Source organism: Malania oleifera, chromosome 1, assembly GCF_029873635.1.
Source record: "Malania oleifera isolate guangnan ecotype guangnan chromosome 1, ASM2987363v1, whole genome shotgun sequence".
NCBI classification, from domain to species: Eukaryota; Viridiplantae; Streptophyta; class Magnoliopsida; order Santalales; family Ximeniaceae; genus Malania; species Malania oleifera.
The window spans coordinates 143,859,326-143,878,402 of record NC_080417.1 but is presented as its reverse complement, the minus strand read 5'-3'; the positions used below and the strand labels follow the sequence as shown (position 1 = coordinate 143,878,402).

General features: G+C 31.2%; 1 pseudogene; it reads left to right on the top strand.

Moving 5' to 3' along the window:
* The first annotated feature begins 15,016 nt into the window (after positions 1 to 15,016).
* LOC131149487 (probable sesquiterpene synthase) overlaps positions 15,017 to 19,077 on the top strand; it is a 30,373-nt pseudogene continuing 26,312 nt past the window's right edge.

The following is a 19,077-nucleotide window of genomic DNA, read 5'->3' as shown; positions in this document are numbered from 1 at the left end:
ATAAAAAATTAGAATACTAATTATATAAATTTGCTTAAAAATACAATTCAAAAAAATTGAAACTCATTTTCCCACACAACTATATTTTTGGTGTCTTGATAAGTTGTGCTTATAATTTAATAAGCTTCACAATTTAATGGACCAATAAAATTTTCAACAACATTTCTATTTTTCTAGCACCATTCTATTATATGAAAGTGTCAAAAAGTAATGTTATATGTATGTAACATATGTGTAAAAAGTCATAAATAATAAATGTTGATATTTACTTTTTTCATTTTTTAAAAATATTTTTATTGTATTGATGCATTAGCTCCTGCTAATTTAACAAATAATTAAAATTATTATTATATGAGTGCTTGTACTTATTTGTGTGATTTATTAATAATTTATTGATACAGTGCGGGCTCTCACCAACACAAAAAAATAAAAAGAAAATTATTGTAAAAGTAATTATTATATTATAATTCATATTATTATATTATTATGTATTTACTATTTAATAGGGCATGCTCACTCCTACAGTACCTCCTGGAGGACGCTGCCTAATCATGTTCACACACCTGCAACCCTCCAATTGATAATACAACTTTATATTAAAAAATTCATAGAACGATACATCAAAATAAATCATGTATGTAATAAAAGTATATGAAGCTACTGTTTTAGACGCCTTTTAAGACAATGGATTCAAAATGATTCTCAGCTCCTGGAACACAACCTAAATGCGTGAGGACAAACCTTACCACATGATATACTGTTCTAAACAACATAAGAAACATGTCTGCTCAGGTCTTGACTCCTTCTGTCCTCAACCAGCAAGCTGCTCCTCAGGAGCCGGATATTGTCCGCCGGACGGCAGATTTCCACCCCGGCGCATGGGGAGAGCGTTTCATCAACTATACTTGCGAGGACGAGGTAAAACTATAACTTTCCCTGCTGCATGCGTGCTGGTAGGGAGTCTTTTCTAATTATTATATATATTATTGGTGTAACATAACTTACTAATCTTGTTTTGATAATAACAAATAAAAGATTACTTAACATGTTTTATTACAAGTGATGAAACTTCTGGAATCAAATCATTAAGCTCAAGTTCAAATGAATACAAAAGCTTATTGTGAGATTTTATGGAAAAGGAATATGAAAGCTTGAAAATCATGAGCATAAATATCAAAGAGGACTTGTTAAAAATTTAAAGGATTTGAATCTCAAAGTCAAGATGGAAAAAACAAAAGACAAGCATGAAAACTCCAAACTTAAAATATTTTTAATGTCTTAAGAGAGTCTCTATGTAAGTATTTCATTCAAATGATAATTTGATTGGATTTGAAGCTTATTAGGAATCTCAGTGACTTAAAGATCATGTTTTGAAAAATCTTGAAAAATGCTTTTCAAAAGTTTTAAATTATTTTGAGGGGAAAACAAAAGCGCAAAAAGAATTTGGAAACAAAATTGAAAAATTAGTTTTTGGTCTTTTCAGACGACTAACAAGGTTTTTCCAATTGACTAACAAATATTGGAACTAATTTTGAAACAACTCAAGAGGACCCAGACGACTGACTCGTGTCTTCCCAGTCGACTGACTCGCTCTAACTTTGAAAATCTCGATGTTTTAAATGGATCCAGGTGACTTACTCATATTTTTTTAGGCGAATGACTCTTCGAGATTTCAAATTTTAAACATAACGGATACTTTCCAAATTTAATTTTTTGAATTCAGAACGTTATGAAAACTTGGAAAACACTCAAAGTTACTTAGGGAACACGAAATATTCTTGATTAATCATCTATAAATGCCTCCCCAAGGCTATCGAATGAAACACACCAAGCAATTACAACAATCAAACTTTCTTGCTCTCAAAATTCTCAATATTCTCAAAAGCTCTCTTGTGCAATTACTTTCTGAAATTCTCTACTCAGGTTTGCTCGGAATCTCTTACACAATTTTGAACCTATATTGAATTCTTTCAATCTAAAAAGAAAGCTTACGGTGATATACTTCTAAAGGCTTCAAACTCTTTCAATTATTATTTTGAATTGAAGTATATTTTAGGGCTAAATTATTGTACTAATCTGCTCTTGTTGAGAGTGTTTTTGTACACCAAAACTTGTTCTTGTTTTGTAGACGGATCAGGTTCTTGAATCGTTGTTGGACCAAGCGTGGGGTATCGTTTGGAGAGACGCACTCTAGCCTATTGAAGGAGAGTTTGTAAGGTTGCTTTTGCCCGTAAAGGAGTGGATCTAGTGGAATCCTTGGGTGTTTTAGCCTAAGGTGAGGACATAGGCGGGTATAGCTGAATTTCGCAAAAACTCGCATCTCATTTTCTTCCCTACTCTTATTTAAGTTCCTGTTTATATTAACTGTATGGTTGGATTTTAATTTTTGATCATATACACTACGTGGATTGAAAATTAAATAAACCAAGATTTAATTTGTGTTTGGGATTGCGGAAACTGAAAGGGAGTACGTTTGTTCATTAATATAAATTGCAGAAACCTTAAAGGGAGTTCATTGATTGGTTAACACCCAAGACTAATTAACTGAAAGTTCATTTAAAGTATGAGTTTTTGGATGATTGTTAGAAGTTTAAAATGTGGTTTATATTGAGAAAACGGGTTCATAAACATAGGATTTTTTATTAGCAAGCATACTTTCTCAAACTCTACTATGAGTTACTGAATCTTGGCAAGCATTGCTGAACTCTTTCTCTAGTGTGGATTGTGTTAAGTTTGTGTTGATTGGATTGTATTGAGTTGCTGAAAAGAATGAACAACTTGGCATATACATTCATAAGGGTTTTACAAAGTTAATTTTCCGTTCAACTTGTAATTGAAAACCTACTTTGCTCGTGCAATTGCAGAAATTAAAATAAGTTAAAAATCAATAAAAAAAAATTTTAATTTCAATTCACCCCCCTTTTGAGAATACACCTTCCTTTTCATTTGGTATTAGAGTCAAGTTATAGCAAATCTTAATTAGAAGTTATATAAAGATCTAATTGGCACACCTAGGTGTATCCCCTTTTGCTGAGGGACAATCCTTAACTAAACCCCCTATTTTCTGCGGTATAAACTACACCTTTTGGAAACAAAAAATGAGAATCTATATTCAAACTATGGATTGGAAAGCATGAAAATTTGTCACACATGGTGACCACATTCCTACTAAATTAGTAGATGGTAAAGAAGTGTCTAAAGGAGAACAAGATTTGACTGATAATGACTATAAAATGATGCAAGTAAACTCAAGTGCCATGAATGCACTATATTGTGCTTTGGCCATTAATGAATTCAATAGAGTGATGGCATGTAAGTTAGATAAAGAAATATGGGATAAGTTAGAGGTAACCTATGAAGGAACTGTAGATGTTAAATATAGTATAATTGACATGCTCACTAGTGAGTATGAAGCCTTTAGGATGAATCTTGATGAAACTATCACTAGCATGTATACCAGATTTACTCATATAATAAATTCCTTAAATGCTTTAGGGAAAAATTATTCAACATGTGAAATGAATCGAAAAATTCTTAGAGGACTTCCTCTGACATGGGAATCTAAGGCCACAGCAATCACGAAAGGAAAAAATCAATAGCCCTCAAGGCTACCAAAGAAAGTTCTAGACATGAAGACAAAGATAATGAATTAGATAATGAAGAACTAGCCTTCATTACTAAAAGACTTGGAAAATTTTTTAGAAAGAATAGGAAATTCCCTTAGAAGTTTAAAGGACCGAAAACTAACAAAGGAGAAACAAACACAAAGGAAATTAAAAATGAACCACCTATATGTTATAACCGCAAGAAGGTCGAACACATTAGACATGATTGTCCATAACTGAAGAAAGACAGGAAGAAGAAAAAAGAAGGCAATGAAAGCTATATAAGATGATACAAGCTCAAACAAATCGGAGAGTGAATCAAATGAACAAGAAGTTGCCAACATGTGCTTTATGGTGCACAATGATGAGGTAAACCCTTACTATAATTCATCGAAAGATTCTCCACATAATGATTCATATAATAGTATGCCTTCATACAAGCAAATCCAAGCTGAATTATTCGCCTTACACAATAGGTTCATTAAAGTAACTAAAAGGAACATAACTTTGAAAGAACAAAATGAAAATCTCAAGAATCAGCTAGAATCCTCTAAATTAGCTCAAAAAGAAAATAAATCTCATATTGATGACCTAATGAAGAAAATAAACATGTCTCAAGAGTTTGTGAAACTACAAGTAAACGGTGAAAGTAAGAAAGACCTAAAAATAAGTAATCTTAAAAGTAAAATTGAAGATAAAGACAAAATCGTTTATAATTTTATTAGAGGAAAAGAGAATTTTGAAAAGATGGTTGGACAACAAAGGATGATTAGTGACAAAGAAGGAATTGGTTATAATGGAATTGAAAACAAAAAGAAGAAGAACTAATTTATGGGATATTTTTTAAAAGAAGCAAAATACTATGCTAGTACATCTTCTACATATATTCATGAACACACTAATTGCTTCTTATGTAGGAATAAGGGACATATAAAGTTTAATTGTCCATGTAAAAAAAAGTATGTCAAAATTAAAAATGAATGGAAAGTGAACACTAAAAATAGATGACTTAAAAAGAATAAAGAAGGTTTGGGTTCCAAAAGTAACACCATAAATCCTTCCTTGCAGGTATGCTTTAGGACCACTCCATCAAAGAAAAAATGATAGTTGGACAGCGGGTGTTCAAGACATATGACCGAGGATAGAACAAAGTTCACCACCCTAGTTCAAAAAGATAGAGGTTATGTGACCTTTGGTGACAATGCTAAAGGTAAAATCGTCGCTATTGGTAAAATAGGTAAAGAACCCTCCCTTACAATTGATGATGTTTTGTTAGTGGATGGATTAAAGCATAACCTTTTGAGCATGAGTCAACTTAGTGATAAAGGATTTGACAAAGTCTTTAAGCAAGATAAGTGCATAGTTCAAAACCCAAGAAAACATGAAGTGTTATTTATAGCTTATAGAGTCAATATTGTATATTGTACAAACCTTGAAAACTTAATCTCTCAAGATGTAACATGCTTAGCTGCCATGAATGAATCCAGTTAGCTTTGACATAAAAGACTAGGACATGCAAGCATGGATCTATTATCAAACTTATCTAGAAAGAAGTTAGTCAAAGGTTTACCAAATACAAAATTCATAAAAGATAAAATTTGTTATGCTTGCCAACTTGGGAAGCAAATTAAAACAAGCTTTAAAAAGAAGAAACATATTTCTACTAGTAGACCCTTAGAACTTATTCATTTAGATTTGTTTGGTCCTACTAGAACTCAAAACATAGGAGGTAAGTAATATGCTTTTGTCATAGTAGATGACTAGTCCAAGTTTACTAGGGTACTATTTTTAGCCTCCAAAGATGAAGCTCGTAACATGTTATTACATTTGTGCAAGAAACTTCAAAATGAGAAAGGATATAGTATTTCAAATATAAGAAGTGATCAAGGAAAAGAATTCAACAACAAAGAAATTAAAAAATTTTGTAATGAATATGGAATTAATCATAATTTTTCAGCACCTAAAACTCCACAACAAAATGCAACTGTTGAAAAAAAAAAATAGAACTCTTCAAGAAATGACAATAAAAATGCTAAATGAACATAAGCTACCAAAATATTTTTGGGCTGAAGCGGTAAATACCGCATGATCTATGATAAATAGAGTATCAATAAGATCAAATTTAAATAAAACTCCCTATGAACTTTGGAGAGGTAGAAGGCCTAACATTTCTTACTTTCATGTTTTTGGATGCAAATGTTTTGTATTAAATGATAAAGATGATTTTGGTAAATTTGATGCAAAAGCCAATGAAGGTATATTCTTAGAGTATGCATTAAAGAGCAAAACTTTTAGAATCTATAACAAAAGAACTCTTACAATTGTGGAATCAATTCATGTAACATTTGATGAAGAAAATTCATTTAATAAAAAAATAAATGTTAAAGAGGTTCAAAATACTCAAAAACCAGAAGACTTAAAAATTGTAGAAACAAAAGAAGAAGAAAATGAATTAAACTCAAATGACGGTGCTATAGAAAATTTTGAATTACCTAAAGAATGGAAATATGTAAGAAATCATCTGAAAGATCAAATCATAGGAGAACCATCACAAGGTGTAACTACAAGATCTTTTAAAAACCTATGTAATCATTATGCTTTCTTATCTCAAGATGAACCTAAGAATGTTGAAGAAGCTCTAAGTGATGACTCATGGATAATAGTCATGCAAGAAAAATTAAATCAATTTGAAAGAAGTAAAGTATGGAAATTAGTTCCCAAACCAGATAACCATTCAATCATTGGAACTAAGTGGGTATTTAGAAATGAAAAGATGAAAATAGAATTGTGGTAAGAAATAAAGCTAGACTTGTAGCTCAAGGATACAACCAAGAAGAAGGAATAGATTATGATGAGACATTTGCTCCCGTAGCTAGGATGGAACCAATAAGAATGCTTTTAACTTATGCATCTCATAAGGAATTCAAATTGTATCAAATGGATATAAAGAGTACATTTTTAAATGGTTTTATAAATGAAGAGGTACATGTAGTACAACCACCGGACTTTGAGGACATTCAAAATCCTAAATATTTGTAAAAGTTAACGAAGGCTTTATATGGTTTTAAACAAGCCCCAAGGGCTTGGTATGAAAGACTTAGTGGATTCTTACTAGAAAAAGGGTTTTCTAGAGGAAAGGTTGATAGTACCTTATTTATCAAAACTAGGAAGGATGACATGCTTATAATCCAAATTTATGTAGATGATATCATATTTGAAGAAACTAATGATGATTTATCTAAGGAATTTGCTAAATGTATGCAAGAAGAATTTGAAATGTGCATGATGGGATAATTAAACTACTTACTAGGTTTACAAATTAAACAAGCCAAGAATGGAACTTTTATAAATCAATCTAAATATATAAAAGACATGTTTAAGAAATTTGACATGGAAAGTGGTAAGTCCATCTACTCCCATGAGTACTTTCATAAGTCTTGACAAGGATGAAAAAGGAAAACCGGTCGATATGAAATACTATAGAGGTATGATAGGAAGTCTATTATATTTGACTGCTAGTAGACCTGACATAATGTTTAGTGTATGCATGTGTGCACAATTGCAATCTGCTCCTAAAGAATCTCACCAAATAGCTGTGAAAAGAATCCTACGATATTTGATAGGAACAATTGATTTAGGACTTTGGTACCCTAAGGATAACAGATTCGAAATGATTAGTTATTCAGATGCCAATTACGCAAGATGTAAAATTGATAAAAAAAAAGTACAAGTGGTACATGTATTTTTCTAGGACGATCTCTAGTATCTTGGTTTTCAAAGAAACAAAACTCCGTAATTTTATCTACTGCTGAAGATGAGTATGTAGCAATAGGGAATTGTTATGCAGAAATATTGTACATGAAACAATAATTAAAAGACTTTAACTTAGAATATTCAGCTATTCCAATAAAAAGTTATAACACAAGTGCAATAAGCATTTCTAAAAACCCAATATCACACTCAAGAACTAAACATATTGACACAAGACATCATTTCCTAAGAGATCACGTGCAAAAAGAAGATATAATGCTTGAATTTATAAATACAATAGAGCAATGGGTGGATATTTTCACAAAACCTCTTCCAGAAGAAAGATTTATATCAATTAGAAGAGAACTAGGACTATTACACAATAGGAAAGTGGTTTAGAAAGAATACAAGAAGAGAAAAGGAGAAAATTGAAAATTCTAGGGAGTCAGGCGACTGAGTCAGAATTCCAAGTTGACTGACAAGCCCTTGTGCTGCTGAATTTCATTATGTATGTCTGTCAGGCGACTGACTTCAAGACACCCAGTCAACTGGATCATCGAGGTTTATAAAATTTTAGCACGAAAACCCTAAGTTCATTCTTTCCAGTCAATTGGACTCTCCTCCTCCACTCACATAAAACCTTTCTGTTGGCCCTACAAGACTTAAAAACCTATTTTGATGCTAACAAACAAGTGGGAACTTAACATATCTGGTTAAGTGATGGCATTTCAGGACTCACTTAGAGAAAGCAAGGTCAAGTGTTCACAAGGATCCATTGAAAAGGTTATACTTCAAAGAAGGATGATAATATGAAGCTTAAAGCATGGATTCAAAGATGATTTAAAGAAAGCTTGAAGAATATGAGAACATAATGTTAACAAGAAAACTCAAAGAATATTAAAGCTTGAAGACCAAGAAGGAACCAAAACAAGCATGAAGATTTAAGTGTTTAAAATGTCAAATGTCTTAGAAGTCTTTATGTAAGTGCTTTAATGTTTAAATATATGTTGAAATATCATTTGAAGCTCTTTAGGGGAAATACATGGACTTAGAGACCTATTTTAAAATCTCATAAAATTTTTTATAAAAGAGCAAAGAAAGAGAGCAAAAATGGTTTTGAAAAATAAAATGAAAAACTAGAAAATTGTACTATTTAGAAGACCGAAGTCACAGCCCAGAAGACTGAAGTTTAAGCTCAGTTATCTGAAGAATTACTTTAGAAGAGTGACGAATAAGTTAAGTCATCTGAAGATTTATTGGAGAAACACAGAAACAGGAAAAACCTTACCAAAAGACTGAATTCTGCCTTCATTCTTCTGAACACGCAAATTCAAAAGTCTGAACCCCAACTTCAATCGCCTGACCCTATGTCCAGACTTGATTTTTTAGTGCTTTAAAGAACTTCAGAAGACTGAACTCTAGACTTCGGTCATCTGAACACTATTAACAGGCAAATTTTGTAAATATTTTAAATTTGAAATAAAGGTTGCTTGTGCCCCAAATTTTCCTAAAACTTGGAAGATACTCCAAGTAATATTGGGCAACATGAAAACATTTTTGAAAGCCTATAAATACATGATTTTGCAAATCAAAACACACAGAGAATTAAAAATTTTGATTGATAAGCTGAAAGCACTCTTGTTCTTACAAAGTTCTCTTGCTCACTCATTGCAAAACTCTTTTTCTAAGATATTCTAGAAGTGCTGATCCTTACTATTTTGAGTTTCTACTACCAATCTTCATCTAAGAAAGAATTTGGTGAATTCTACATTTGAGCTTCCTTCTATTTCATATTGATAATTTTACATTGAAGTATATAGTACTAAACTTGTACTAACCTACTCTTTTTAGAGACTGTTTCTTGTACACATAAATTCTTTTTGATTTTCTTGTAGATTGACGACTCCAAGGATTGTTTGGATCATTGGCTAAGCATAGGGTATCGCTTAGAGATGTGTAGCTCTAGCCTATTGAAGGAGTGATCGAGTGAGATGATATCACTTGGAGAGGCAGTGATCTTGCCTATTGAAGGAGCGTGTAAATGGTGTTGTTCCGCCCGACAAAGGAACTAGTTTTAGTGAATCCTTTGGTGGTTTGCCAAAGGCGAGGACGTAAGCTGGGGAAATGCTGAACCTCCTAAAAACCGTAGTCTCACTCTCTATTTCCCTTACTCTTTTTACTTTCAACATATATAAACTGCGTGGATGTTTTAAATTCCTTAACCATAAACACTACGTGGATTTGGTATTAGTTAAACTTAAGATTAATTTGTTTTTGGGATTATGGAAATCAAAAGGGAGTACGTTGGTTAATCCATACTTTGTGGAAACCGTATGGGAGTACGTTGATTGATAAAACACCCAAAGACTCTCTAAACTGAATGTTTATTTAACATCTAAACTTTTAGAAAGAGTATTGGATTTTATATTGCATTTCATTTTGAGAAAGAAAATTCATTATCATAGGGCTTGAATCAAACTTTCATATAAATAGGGCTACAAACAAACAAAAGTTGAAACTTATATCTTAGTTTGGATATTGTGAATGATTGGAAAACTGATTGATTTGGTTGATTGATTGACTTATTGTTTAGGTGCTTGTGTTGTGGTTGTGGATTGAATTTTGTTTTAAATATTTATTGTGTATTTGATAAATCAATAAGAAGACAATAATTAATTAAAAAGAATTAAAAGAGGTTAAGTGTAATGACCTGCTAATAAAATAAAAAATTTTCCTTTATTTTAATACCAAACATTAACCTAAATAGCGGAAAGCCACATACATAAACATAATCACATAAATTACAATACCAGAGCGTCTAAATGTCCCATAAAATTATACATATATCATTGTTCTCCTCAAAACTATTCCCTACTGATGTCAGGGCATAAAAAAATACTACCCAAAAATACTACTCACCCTTAACAGGGCAGACTAACAGCCCCTCTACCTGTGAGCTTGATCCGCTCACCTAGCTGGTTCACCTGAAAATTAATTCAACATTGGGGTGAGACGCCGCTTAGTAAGATGAAACATGTTATTACGAGTGTATGGCTACTGAATTATATTTCTGTATAAATAATCTGATTTAAAAATAATATCATGGATAACTGAAATTGTAAATGCTGGTATAACTAACATATATTAAAACTATATTAATTTACTTTTAATGATACTACTACTATTTTTGGAAATCTACTTATAGTTATAATGTCTAAGAAAATTTCCCTAGATAGCTGTATGTCATGATTTAACCGCTCATGACAGGGTTGTGTGGCCTGACAGCGGGACCTATCCTGGCTGGCCTACTAGGGTAAGTCAACTGAACTCCGACAGTCTGATCGGCCCCCTCAATCCATATCTGATGGAGAGTCTGTCCCGACGTGGGCACGATCGACCTTATACCACTTAATATCTGAGTAAAGTGGTTACACTCTGAATTGAATGTCTGTAGCTACAGTACCGTGCTCTGCTGAATCTGATCCATCAAGGTCTGATACTATATAGGCAGCTGATATCTTTAACATACTGTTTTACCATGGTTTCTAAAATAAACATAACCCCATAAAATTTATCTGAAATTCTAAATTAACTGACTGAAAATCTAATTTCTATATAACTGAACTGTTATCTGTGTAACTGAATATCGAGGCGTTATGGTACTAAAAAACTGATTATTCTGAAATTACTGGAAATACATTTTTATGAGTATACTGTATACTGAAAGTCCTTTATTCTATAAGCATGTAAATATCATGGTATTTCTGTTCATAAACTGTAAACATGGTATTTATAGTTTGTATAAATATCACTCTATCAATCAAGCCACACTAATAAATATTATCATAATCAGGCTCTGAAAACTGTATATATAATTTGAATAATAATTTGATAATAACCTATATTTTGTACTGAAATCATAAGGAAGTTTCCTAACATAACATGTTTCCCTTACCTGACTATTGAAAAGATCCCATGGTATACTGGTCCAACATCCGCACGGCTTCCTACTCAATACCCTGAAAAAAACATACGCCATAACAGAATATCATTATTTCTTTGTCTCCATCATTTCCTACAACTTCCAGAAAGCCAAAAACTAAATAAAAGACCTTACCCTAATTCAGGGGTGAAATTCAAATCGATCCCACCGACGATCCGCCTCAGCAAACTTGAAGAGAACTCCAGCAGGAGCGTTGTGGTGGCCTTAGATCGTCAATCTGACGAATGACAGGACCGAAATCGAAGAGAGATGGAGGAGCGGCCGTAGGAGAGAGAGAGAAAGAGAGAGAGAGAGAGAGAGAGAGAGAGAGAGAGGGGAAGGTTTGCGTTGAATTTCTACGATTAAACCAAGTTTAGGGCTATTTATACTGCGGTCTTCGTCGACAAGCCACGTCATCTCATCAATGAGTCTAAGAAGCAATTCGTCAACGAACTCTCTCCTTCGTCGACGAAATTCATAATTGCCCAAAACATCCTCTTTATATCTTCTTGTCGATGAAACATGCCCTCGTCGACGAGACCCTCTTGTACCCTCATTGACAAATCTCCTGTGTTCGTTGACAAGGCCATAAGAAGATTCCTTAGGTTATTACATCCAAAGTGCAACATCGTCGACAAACGCAAAGAAGTCTGCTACCTCCTTCTATTTTCGTTTCCATTTCACCCCCTCTTTATTATTTAAATATCATTATTCTTCGGATTGTTACATTAAGGATTCTTGAAAAGAATTAAAATGAAATTTTAAATCCAATTCACTCCCCCTCTTGGGACTACACCTAAGTTTTCAATTGGTATCAGAGCGGGGTTATAATAAATCTTAACAAGTAGTTATACAAAGATCTTAATGGCACACTTAGGCGTAGCTCCCTATGGAGAAGGACAATCCTCAATTAGGCCACCCATCTTTTGTGGTTTAAATTATACATTTTGGAAACAAATGATGAGAATATATCTTCAAATTATGAATTGGAAAGCTTGGGAGATTTTCACGGATGGTGATCTAATTCCTACCAAACTAGTAGATGGAAAACAAGTCTCTAAGGAGAAAAATGACATGACTAAAATAGATCACAAAATGCTGCAAGTAAATTCAAGTGCTATCAATGCTTTGTATTGTGCTCTAGATATTAACGAATTCAATAGGGTCATGACTTGCAAATCAGCCAAGGAGATTCGGGATAAATTAGAAGTTACTTATGAAGGAACCATTGATGCAAGAGATAGTAGAATAGACATGCTCACAAGTGAGTATAAAGCTTTCAAAATGAACCCAGATAAATCAATTACAAACATGTACATAAGGTTCACCCACATAATTAACTAACTCAATGCCTTAGGAAAAACATACACCACTTATGAAATGATTAGAAAAATTCTTAAAGGGCAGCCACCAATATAGGAACCAAAAGCCACAGCCATAACCGAAGGAAGAAATTTGAAAAACACCTCCTTAGATGAATTAATAGGTTCTCTATGTCGCGACGTCCCAGGAGCGCGTGTGCCCCGGGCGGCAATATAAAAAATCAATTTTAATTTTCAAGAAAAATATAAAATGTCAGAGTCGCCACTAACCTTTTAGTGTGGTTAAAACACATGATTACTACCCGATTAGGGGTAGAGTAGGTCTACGTTACCAGAGCTGGGGTCGAGAGTTCGGTTACGCGAGGGGAAGGTACGAGCACCCCCTACGCGCCCGTTCTTACGAACGGTACCTAATTAATTTAGAATTATCCCTAAGTTAATTTAAAAAGTCTTTAAATTACTCATTTTATGAATTTATAAATACACATGGAAAATAAATAAATATAAGATATACATATATATTCCCTCAGAGCTTAAGGTACGTGATGCTCGAAGGCTTATACCCCCGCAATAAAATCATAGGGATAAAAAATAAATAAAATAAAATAAATAAATAAATAATAAATAATAAATAATAAATATAAATATTTAATAAAAAATATAATAAAGATAGATACTAACAGTAATAATAATAATAATAATAATAATAATAATAATAATAATAATAATAATAATAATAATAATAATAATAGTACTAATATTAATAATGGAAGTGATAGTATGTGCGCCGAATATTATATAAATACAATAGCACGAATATGGAAATAGTTAAACATAATAGATAATATACAATATGGAAACAAATCAAGTGAAATTATGGGAACAATTCAAATTATAATATATTATGCAAATATATATATATATATATATATATATATATATGGGTACAGTATGGAAACATGTGATAATTAGGAAATATACCAAAATCTAACATGAAGATACAATAATAATACGAAAATAAATATGTAATCAAATATACAATAAGAAGGGTAGGTAAAAGTAACATAAAAATGCACATAAACATATGAGTCGATCACAATAATAAGATGTAAACTATACAATTAAGTGATAATATAAATATGCCAATAAATAATTAAGGCAATGACAATAATACATATGCATGCAAATTAAATACACAATTAAAATATGCAATCAATAATAACATAAATATAAATATATAAGGTCATCATAATAATAATCAAATAAATATGCAAAAATATATAATCAAATAAATATGCAACATAATAATAATAATATGCAAAATAAATCTACAATGATAATATTAACACGACAACAAAAATTATTACATTTAAATATTACAATTGAAATCTTACCTTGGCAATGAAAAAAAATCCTACAACAATGAAGACAGACCAATTAGTGTACCACAAAAGAAATTTAAACGACTATCACGACAAAGATATGTAACTTGTAATAACAATGTTAAATCATGAAACACGCATAGCTAAATATATATATATATATATATATATATATATATATAAACTGCTTAACATAATCAACAATTATTCGTAACAATATAAACAATATAAACCCTAAATATGGACATGTATACATTGAAATTAATAACGACAATAAAAACATAAAAGCTCCATATACATACAAAGATGACGATAACAAAAGCTTTAACAATAATATACAACAATCAAAATTCATTCACACATGCGATAAAAACTCAAGTTTTAAATATTAGAACCCGCTTATACACCTCTTGATAATATAAATATATCATAAAACTGAAAATTCTATAATGAATATAACATGAGCATAATATTGAGAAACACAAATAGTAGTAATAAAAATAATCATACATAAAATCATAAACCACCCAAGCATAAACCATAAAGAACCTATCCTTAGATATTAACATCTAAACAAAAATCAGAAAATATATATTTATATCTATACATACATATGTGTACAAATATGCCTGCAAAAATAATCTCAAAATATAATAAATAAGGATGTACAATAAAATAAAATAAAAATGTGTGTGCTGTGTGTGCGTAGTGTGTGTGTGTGTGATGGCAGGAGGCAGGGAGTTCACCGCCGGGAGCAGCAGGAGATTTACCAGATACTTACCATAGGCTGACGGAGAGGAAGCAGGTGGCAGGCCGCGGCTGTGGCTGGAGCAGAGAAGATCCTCGGGTGGGAGTGCTTCCGGCTGCTGGTGTTCGGAGTTGCAGAGTTGTGTCGACTGCCGGAGTGGTGATGTTGGTGAAGCACGGAATAGGGGAAGCTCGCGGTGCTGAGTGGAGGCTCCTGCAGGGGCCTTGATGGCGGCTGTTCTGTGGTGTGGCTACTACAGCTGGATGGTCTACTGTGTTTCTGGTACTCGGGCTGCAGGGAGGTCCGAGGCAGTGGCTGGAGGTTGGCTGGAAGATGGGGAACAAGAGAGGAAGAGAAACAGAGGATGGGAGAGAGAGAAACAGAGGATGAGAGGAAGAGAGAGGGTCGGAGCTGTGCTCGGCTGGCTGGAGGCTGTCGAGGACGATGGCTGGAACGGCAAAGGCCCCCATGTCGGTGGAGCAGGGCTCCAGAAGAAGAAGAAGGAGGTTTTTTTTTTTTTTTTAAATTTTTTTTGTTCTTGGCCTGCGCCTCCCCCTTTGGCCTCCGTTGCCCCTCCTTTTATATAAAAAAAATTTTTTGAAAACCCTAAAAAAAACTTCCTTTTTTGAATTTCTTTTTTTTTTTTATGCTTTTATTCTTATGGTAATAATGAAAATAGAAATAATAATTATCATAATAATATAAGTATCAATAAGGTAATAATAATAATAATACTACTACTAATAGTAAATAATAATAAATAATTATAGTAGAAATAAAAATAATAAAGATATTATCAGTAAAATAATAATAATAATAATACTAATAAAAATAAAGTAATAATACAAATATTAAAAGTAATAATTAATAATAATAATAATAATAATGATAACTTTACTAATAAAGATACAGAAAATTAAAATAATAATACCCAAAATAAGATACTAATGCTAATAATAATAATAATAATAATAATAAGGTAATAGAAATAACTAAAAATAATAGTAATAATAATCCAGAATAATTATAGTAAATTAATAATAATAAATAATAAAAATAATTATAAGAAAGTAATAATAAAATAATGATAATAAAAATACTAATAATAGTAAAATAACAAAAGGGAACCCCTTGTTCATTTTGGTTATGGCAAAAATAGAGTGTCTACAGTTGCCCCTCTTTGTAAGCTTTGTTGCGTCAATGTATAGCTACACTCTACTCACATATGAAATGTCACTGAATGAAAGAAGTGGAAAAGATAAAGCCCAAGAATCTATAACCTTTAAAACTTCAAACAAAAACTCTAGTGATGAGGATAATGATGAAATGGATGAAGATGAACTAGCCTTCATCTCTAAGAAACTTGCAAGAATACTAAAAAGGAAGAATAAATTCAAAATAAGAAAGACACAAAAATCAAAATCTCAATCAGATGAAGAAGAAGAAGAAATTAGCAAGAAGAAATCAAAAAATAGAATTCCTACATGTTATAATTGTAACAAAGCTGGACATATAAAACCAGAATGTCCACTGCTTAAGAAAGATTCTAAAAAAGAAAAAGAAAAAGGTCATGAAAGTCACTACATAGGATAGTTTGAGTATAAGTAGTTCGGAATGTGAATCAAGTGATCAAGAAGTTGCTTACACTTACTTTATGGCATGGGATGATGATGAAGAACAAAGTTACTCATCCTAATCGGTTAATGGTTATAGCATCGATTCATTTAATGAATCCAATGATGAACGCATGTCATCTTATAAAGATTTATAAAATGATTTATTCAAAGTACATAAGATGCTAATCAAAGTTACTAAACAATACACATCATTGAAAAACAAGAATGATGGAGTGATGAAAGAGCTAGAATCAATTAAGCTTGTTGAAAGTGATAAAGATTCAAAAATCAAGAAAATAGAAAATAAGTATGAAGTTGTGATGAAAAAATTAGAGTCTAAAAATATTGCTGAAAAAGATAAACACTTGAAAATCAAGAAATTCGAGAGCAAGAATGAAAATTTGATGAAGGAAATAGAAGATATTCGATCCCTATCTACTATGGAAAATGAGAAAGACAAATATATTTCTGGCGTCTCTCTAGGGACAAGGAACTGATGGAGAGAAAAATTCTTTGCTCCAGAAGTCCTAACGTCCCCGGCAGTGCGGAATTACCTTATCATCCTCCTCCTCCTCAACCCCAAATATAATATTATATATCTCTAATAAGATATTACAGGTGACCAATAGCCAAAAAGATACTCATCTTTTCATAAATTTCAGATAAAAAATGTTAATTTAATAACATAATAGTGAGACACTAAATTATATTTAAATAAAATACAATATTAAATTATATCAAATTTTTACTAACATTAAAAAGTATTATAGTAATGATGAGAAATGTTTAAAAAGTATCCTCTCAAATATTATTTTATTAAAAAATGATGAGAAATGTTTCATCCCACATAACAAATACAATGGGACTATAGTAATGTGGATTCTGTACTGCTATACCCACTTATTATTCGTCACATAAATTCATGTCATTATACTATTTTATTTAAATTTACTAAAATTTTAAATATTTCTTAAATTTTTTAAAATTCTGATTAAACTACTTATTCCCTTTGTTAGATTCATTTTTTATTAAATATTTAAAAAAAAATTCAAAGGATATGGGTGTCTTTAAAGCGAACAAAAATCTCTCTCACCCTTTGTGGGATTCCTTACTTTTATATGGGAAAGTGTTGCTTTTGTGGCCGCACTTTGGAGTTTTTTCCAGTTTTATAATTAAAAAGAAATAAAATATAAAATAATACTCTGATTGAGAAATTTTTTCCCAAAATAATGCTCACGTAATCTCGCAGCATGAAGCTGCGAGATTTAAACTGATGGCCAATGAGGAGCTAACGCGTGGCAAAGAGAAAAACAGGGGGCACGTGACGCGTGGCGACGCTTGAAGAAATCTCGCAGGTCCAAGAAGCGAGATTTAAGAAGCCATCGAATGGAGAGGCGACGCATGGCTGCGAGAAGAAATCTCGCAGGTCCAAGAATCGTTAATTAACTATCCAAATTAAAGTTTATTTCATGATTTCTCTAAACTTATACTTTAATTAACTATCCAAATTTAAAGTTCAGACTGCATGTAGTTACAACATGTAAGAATCGTTATTTTGCATTTGAATTTAAATTTGTATAATTACAAAAAGTTTAGTATGGTTTTCTCTACATTCATGAAAATAATATTTTAATGAACGTATTTGAGTAATAAATTAAAAATATATAAAATTAAAATATATTTTAAATTTTTTATATAAATTTAGAACATAAAAAATTAATTTGATATTTTTACAATTATTTGAAAAATTACAAATATTTGTTTCCACACGCAAATAATGTTACATTTTTTTTATTATCTTTTAATTTTATATAAATAATATTGTACTTTCATTTTTACACACATGCGTCAAGGCGAGAGAGGTCCAATTTTTGAACTTGAAAGAAAATAATAATAAATCTCGTTCTCATGAAATATCCTTGCCTTCTTCCTCCTTTCTCACAGTGCAGCTTAGTATGCGGATAGTCAAAATATAATAAAAGAGAGTAAAAACAAAAAAATTAAGACGTACAAAGAGGTATTGATGCTGCTATTATCTTTCATACACTCCTTAGAGAGACTATATGCATGTAATATAAATACATATGTAAATTAGAGTCTTAATGCTGCTAACTGAGTTCGTCATACTTGTTTTCAAGTTGATTAAGCTTGTGTTAGAAATAGTCACACTCCTTACACGATTAGCTTTTGTCAACTCACGATACTCAGATCAAATTTCATTATCTATTTCTCATTAATTTTGCATGTGCTCTACAGAGCTTCAATCTTACTTAAAACTTTTTTTTTTTTTTTGTTATTTATTTCTTTAGATAAAATTTAATTAAATTTAAATTTTTTAAAGTTATAATTTAAATTTAATTATAACTTTCCCTTTTTACAAATTTAAATTTAAATTTAAATTTAAATAATAAATTTAACTTTGTCTTGCAAAATGTTTAATTGTTAATTTTAAATATTACATCTAATAAACATTTTGTAACATTATAATTATTAGGCATTTTTATAACTTATTGAAAAATTTATTTCTTCTAATTATATTTTTAGATAATTTTGAAATAATACAAATTATTTTTGTCATACTTAAAGAATTAGTTGGCACAAAGCATCAAAGCATTCAATTCGAATTTTTTTTTCGGTCTCTAATCCACGAGTTTTAAAATATCATTTTATTA